At 33.7% G+C, this 6928-nt stretch overlaps 1 non-coding gene across 1 annotated transcript; it reads left to right on the top strand.

Annotated features, from left to right (window-relative positions):
• The first annotated feature begins 338 nt into the window (after positions 1 to 338).
• LOC114914048 (small nucleolar RNA R71) lies at positions 339 to 444 on the top strand. The gene has a single exon (XR_003800481.1). It is a non-coding gene; the product is annotated as a small nucleolar RNA R71 (small nucleolar RNA).
• Positions 445 to 6928: the final 6484 nt, after the last annotated feature.

Genomic DNA, 6928 nt, shown 5'->3' with positions numbered 1-6928 from the left:
ACAATGCACAAACATCTTGAATTGGGTTAGGTAGAATCGGAGAGTATCCAGTATTCAGAAGACGGTCTAATTTTTGAGACAACTCATCTACTTTACTATGAATATCCATAACATTTCCAATCTAATAGATTCCATCTCTTTTTTGTTGAGACATGGGTTGTTTTTTTTTAGAGGTGGTAGACATATGATGCAGGGAGTTTTCACTAAGTATTTCAAAGAGCTGCCAAGCCTCATCCTCACTCTTTAGCATGAACGTCCCACTACACGATGTATCGATCATTTATCGGTATTTCTCTGATAAACCATCATAGAAACACTGAACAAGTTGCCATTTAGGGACAGCGTGGTGGGGGCATTTACGAATAAGGTCCCTTAACCTTTCTCATGTCTCATGAAAAAGTTTACCATCCAATTGAGAAAAACTAGTGATGGTTTTTCTAATTTGATTTGTTTTTCTAATTGAAAAGTATTTCTTTAGGAACACTCTCTGAAGATGGTCCCAAGTTGAAATGATTATGAAATCTAGGGAATTTAACCAATGCTTGGCTTTGTCCTTAAGTTAAAAAAGAAATAGTTTCAATCTGAGGGCATCATCGGAGAAGTTTTAGATTTTTACTATGGAGTATATCTTAAGAAATTCATCCAAATATTTGTACGAATCCTTATTCGTTAGTCTATAAAATGATGGTAGCATTTAAATAATGCTAGACTTGATTTCTTATTATGCCGCCTCCATAGAAAGAGACTGGATACATGGTGAGTAAGTGTAAGATGAGGGAGTAAAATACTCCCTCAATTATCGTGGTGGGTCAGTCTCTTATTTTAGATCCATGATTTTGATTTGGTTTGTTCGAATCGTTCTTTCTAGCTCTAAATCTAATGGGTATAAATTAGGTTGTAATGATTGACGTCCTAGCATGCACCCAAAAGATCTTACTGAGTTTTAATTTCAATAATTTTTTTTTGAAAAAGAAGATGAGAAAAAAAGAGAGAGAAAAAAGAGTTCTAAAGAAAAGAACCTAAGGAGTTCTAAGGCTAAGAAGAGAGAAAAGAATTAATTAGGTTTGATATTTTTAGTTAACAAACAAGTGGTTCAATCAATCCCGACTATGGGTTATCCTAGATCTAGACAGCTCCTAACTGTCAAGGTCACTTTCAAGCACTCCAAGTAGCAGACCAGTCGTTCAACTGACCAGATAAGTGTAAGATTAGTGGGGGTCCCCCCATTGCTTTCTTTAAACACCAACTGTATTGGCCAGATAAGTGAATAGAACCAATTAATGAACCACCTTCCTTTGGGGCGTAATCTCTGAACTACTTTTTTAGACACTAGATAAACTGACTAACCTGAATCTGATCCAACTTTTAGGATTTCTTATCCTATTGAGCTTGAGGATCCTTAGGGGTTAACGTCTAATCAATTTTAAATTAGAGGTTTAGATCAATGCAATTGCAAGATGATGGTTTATAGGTCAAGAAAAGATGATGAAATCTCCACCTTATGTTGTTAGGATTTTGCCCTTAAGATTTTTTATGAAAATATGCAATGCAAAAAGAAAAAGTGTCCAAACATGTTAAGTACTTTTAAGATTTAATTGGCTTATTTATATTAATTAAGTGTTATGTGGTGTCTTTGTATTTTTTTATATTATATTATCTTTAAGCAAAAAAGAATAAGATGTAAGTTTTAAATTAGATTAATTAGGTATGAGAAGATCTAGTGAATCTAACTAAATGAAAAGTAAATAATGCTAAGATTTAAAAATAAGTAGGTAACCTATAAATAAAGCAACAAATCAAATCTACTTTTAGAGCAATAAATTATTCTAAGCTATGGAAAGCAGTAAATCACTAGATTATAGAAAGCAGAAAATTTTTCTATACATATAAATAAAGTAATCTAGCTAGAAAGCAGTAAATCTATCATATATAAAAAATAATGTAAGATAAAATTTTTTTAAAAAATAAATAAATAATAATTAAATAATTAAAATAAATTAATTAATAATAAAAAATAAATTATCAATTAGCAAAATATGGTATAAAAAGTAAGAGTGCAAGAGAAGAAAATAATCAACTAGAAATATAAAACAATAAAGCATATAAGGCAGTCAAATAATCTAAAGTAAAAAATAAATATCTACAAAGTAGTAAAATATTTTTTTTATTTTTTTATATTTTTTTATATATATTTTTTAAAAAAATCACATCAAGATCTCCGACAATGGTATCAAAATTTGATGCATATCGTAGTATACCAAAATTAATCCTACTCACTACTATTTAGATAGGATGAGTCGGGATTGTATCCATAGGGATCTTAGTTGATTATTTCAAAAATATAAAAAAAAATAATAGATTATAAAAAACTAAAAAAGAAGCATAAAAATTATAATAAAATTATTTTTCATTAATCAAATAAAGAAGCGTATATAAAGAAAAAAATAAAATTATGATACAAAATAACTAAACCAAGTTGATCTTTTTACTACACCCGACAGTGGATGTGTCTCCTTGAATCCTTCATCTTCTTCCATGCAGACAACGGCAAGATGGCTGAAAGGCTTGTTTTAGAAATTCTAAGGAAGAAAGGTAGATAGAAGCGGGTATGTAGAAGAGAAAGGATAGCGGTACTAAAATTAGGACCTCTTCTAGATTTGATGAGATGTGAAAAAGGGATCTATGAAGAAATATGGTGTCGTACTAAAGTTAGTACCTCTCCTAGACTTATGGAGAAGAGAAAGATAGAGAGAGAAAGAGAGAAGCTTGAAGAGAACTTAGCATTGGCTTGATTTGAGAAGATGGAGGCCTTGGAGTTCTATTTATAGAGTGGAGAGGCTAGGATTTCATAAAAAAATAGGTGGGAGCATGAATAAGGACTCTTGGATCTTCATGAAGAGTGATCTTTTAATCTGAGCTTTTGAGATTTAAGTCGTGTTTATATTTGGTTTCATTTATCTTCTAATCTGGGCCCTTGATTGAAGAGGCTGCTTTTTGATCCTTAATCTTTAAGTTACATTCACACTGGAATGGGAGCTGGTTCACTCAAATCTGATCCGATTTAAGTCCAATTTGAATCGTATGAACCCAAACTCTCTATCACCTGTAAAATAGATTAGAGAGCATCAAATTTTAATAAAATAATATCAATTATTATAATATTTAGTACCTCTAGCGGCTTAAATTAAATATTCATCAAGTAGGTTCTTCCTTAACTGCACAAGTATCCGGTCTCTACGGGTATCCACTCAGGATCTATCTGGAATAGTCCCATATGGTGTAGATCTTTCTTCTCCAAGAACGATCACCTTGCAAATCTGAACGAAGTCTGAATCGTGATCAACTCTTTGATCCTTTTCTTGATTTTTTTCTTCTCTTCTTTTCTTGATCTCCTTCCCTTGATTTTGCAGCAACTAAGGACTTGAGAATCAACAAGAGAGATGGTCGCCCACACAGCCTTTGGGCATGGAGATGGTGGACGCCTAACAATGCTTGGGCATTGGAACCAAGAGGGAGAAGAGAGGAAGACGTGGGGAGGCTTTTGGAGGCTTGGAGCTTGCTGAAATTTTGATGCTAAGACCCTTAGAGAAGGGCTCTTTAAATAGAGAAAAGGTTTGAATCCTATTCAAAACCAAACAGCCCCTTAATGTGAGGCCTACTCGCATTAGAATTCTTTATTATTCTCTATCTTTGACCATACCTAGGAGAACCATGGGGTGCCAACACTTGGCACCCTCTAGGCCTCTCTCTCACATGCCATAAGGAAGAGGGGTGAGCACCTCCTTAGTCCATCATGCCATCAATAAAGTGGGCGCACCCAACTTGATCAAATCAAGTGGTGCCCTATAAAAATTCAATCAAGAAATTGATTAGGAGTTTGAACCCCTAATGCATATGATCCAAAATCTTAGGCACCCAACAATTATATCCCAATGAATCTAATTCATTTAAATTATTAATAAGTAATTAACTCGAATTAATCTTATCAAATAAGTAATTCAAGTGCAAAGAAAAAATTAGGCTCAACCTTGTGCTCGTAAGGTTATCCTGAATTCAATAAGATTTTTCTAAATCTAATTGAGACTTCATAAGTCCAATTGCTTATTCTAGGTCTAATCCCTTTATTATGAGACTTTATAGATTCAATTCTATCTGATAGTGAGATATATCATGATCTCTATCATAGTATTATTGAAATTCTTTTCAATGGATCGGAATGATTTGACTCTAACTCAACAAGGATCATCGATCCTGAACAATCTTAATGAGCTCTTACAATCCACCAGTGATACCTAGCAGTATGTAGTGGTAATCCAATAGAACCAAAAAAGAATCTCAAGGTGTAGTTCACATATAATTCAGTCCCTCTATCATGAATCCCGATTAGATGGCAGATCATGGATAAATCATCAAACCTCATCATCAGTCATATGATAGATTCGATTAGTTCAAATTCAATTATGATCCTCATAGAAACTTTTTTTCATTAATCATACTGCTGTGGCCACAGACTTACGAACTTAGCCTCTCAAATCTTAAAGGACTATTCCTTTCTATCAAGATCGATAGATTCTATCTAGATATGCATCCTTCTACAGTAGACCAACTGTCGCCAACATCTACTACAATGACTCAATAAGGTCATATTTATGTGTCAGTCAAATTTCAGCAGCCACACTATAAGCAACCGTGTCATCGTAGGTCAAAGGATCATTCAAACAACTATAGCATTAAGATGATCACTAACGATTGAGTAGAAATCCAAGTGATCTCTCATATGGTCACACTCAGTACTAGTTGTTCTTTAATAACTATCTACACTTGTCGCTCCGTGTCTTTATACTATAGACCAGAGACTCATCTATCCTGAAGGAAGTAATCTATGCATCGATTTATTCAGATTAATCACCATCCTCATGATGATACTATGATCGAAAGTAATTTAAGAATAAATTATACATTCTCATCATCTGGAGAATATGTATCGAAAGTATTAATTCTATAGATAGTTCAAGGACACATCACACTTGAATAAAAATAAAATATATCTTTTTATCAATCAAATCAATATTTTAAGTATAAAATTATGTCCTAGAGTTATTATAATATGTTAGCCATATTGGCTTCTAAGACATACATCTAACAATCTCCTACTTGGACTAAAGTCAATTGGTCACTAATTTTAAATCCCATCTTCTCAAGATGGACTTTCATCTATGGTTGGCTCAATTGCTTTGTCAGCGAGTCTGCCATGTTGTCCATAGAGTCTACTCTTCGTACATCAACATATTTCATTTCAAGATAGTCACGTATAATATGGAACCACCGCTCGATATGCTTTGATTTTTGATGAGATCTCAGCTTCTTAGCAAGTGCTATGGTTCCATTATTATCGCAATACAGTGGTATGGCATCTGATATCATTATTCCAAGCTTCACGATGAACTTCTTGAACTAGAAGCCTTCTTTTGCAGCATCCGAAGCAGCTACATACTCAATTTTTATGGTCGAATTCGCTATGATGGGTTGCTTGAAACTCTTCCAGCTGATTGCACCATCATTGCATACGAACACATACCCTAATGTAAATTTTTTATCATCAAGATCAGACATAAAGTTTGAATCAGTGTAACCCTTCACTCGCAACTCAAATCCTCCTTCAAAAACTAAGAACAAATTCTTAGTTCTTTCAAGTACTTAAGGATGTTCTTCATAGCTATCTAGTACTCCTTGTTTGGATTTGACTGATACCTGCTCGTGACACTTACAGCAAAGACAATATCTGGTTAAGTATACGGCATGGCATACATGAGGCTCTCTATGATCGAGGCATAAGGAATCTTACTCATGCGCTAAACTTTCTCAAATGTGATCGGACACATCATCTTGAAAAGGCGAATACCATACTAAGAGGTAAAAATCCTCTTTTAGAGTTTTGCATGCTAAACATCTTCAATATTTTTTCTATGTACAGTTTTTATGATAGGTCTAACAACTTTTTAGATCTATCTCTATAGATCTTTATTTCGAGAATATAGGATGCTTTCCCTAGATCTTTCATGAAAAATTTTTTGGACAACCATCTTTTGATCGAGGTCAGCATGAGAATATCATTCCCAATGAGGAGAATATCATCTATGTACAATATGAGGAATATTATTGCGCTCTCACTGATCTTTTTATATAAACAAGATTTCTCCTCATTTTTTATGAAACCAAATGATTTGATTGCATCGTCAAAATAAAAATTCCAACTCAAGAAGCTTGCTTTAATCCGCGTATGAACTTTTACAGCTTGCAGACTCTGTGATCACCATCACTAGATGTGAAATTCAAAGACTGCTCCATATAGATATCTTCCTCAAGATATTCATTCAGAAAGATAATTTTTACATCCATCTGTCAGATTTCATAATCATAATAAACTGTAATAGCAAGCAGAGTGCGAATGAATTTCAGCATAGCTATGGACAAGAAGATTTTTTGATAGTCAATACCTTCATGCTGACTATAACATTTTACCACAAGCCTAGCTTTATAGGTCTTTATCTTTCCATCGAAATTTTTTTTTTGTAGATCCATTTACACCCAATGGATACTATACCCTCAGGTAGATCCCTAAGGTCCATACTTGGTTTGAGTGTATTGAGTCAAGTTCTGACTTCATTACATTTAACATTTCTTAGAATCGATGTCAGATATTGCCTCATCAAAGATATTAGGATCATCTCTATGATCCTTATCTCTCATAAGGAATATTTTTTTTACTTTCTCTATAAGCATACCCATGTACCTTTCAAGAGGATGGGAAACTCTACTAGATCTATGAGGTGGTGGAGGAATATCAACTACTGGCTCATCAATAATGGGTTCCTGAAGATCTACAGCTCGTTGCTCTTCAGAAACCTTCTCTTCAAACTCAATTAAC

Source organism: Elaeis guineensis, chromosome 3, assembly GCF_000442705.2.
Source record: "Elaeis guineensis isolate ETL-2024a chromosome 3, EG11, whole genome shotgun sequence".
In the NCBI taxonomy this organism is placed as follows: Eukaryota; Viridiplantae; Streptophyta; class Magnoliopsida; order Arecales; family Arecaceae; genus Elaeis; species Elaeis guineensis.
This window is presented reverse-complemented; position numbering and strand designations above follow the sequence as displayed.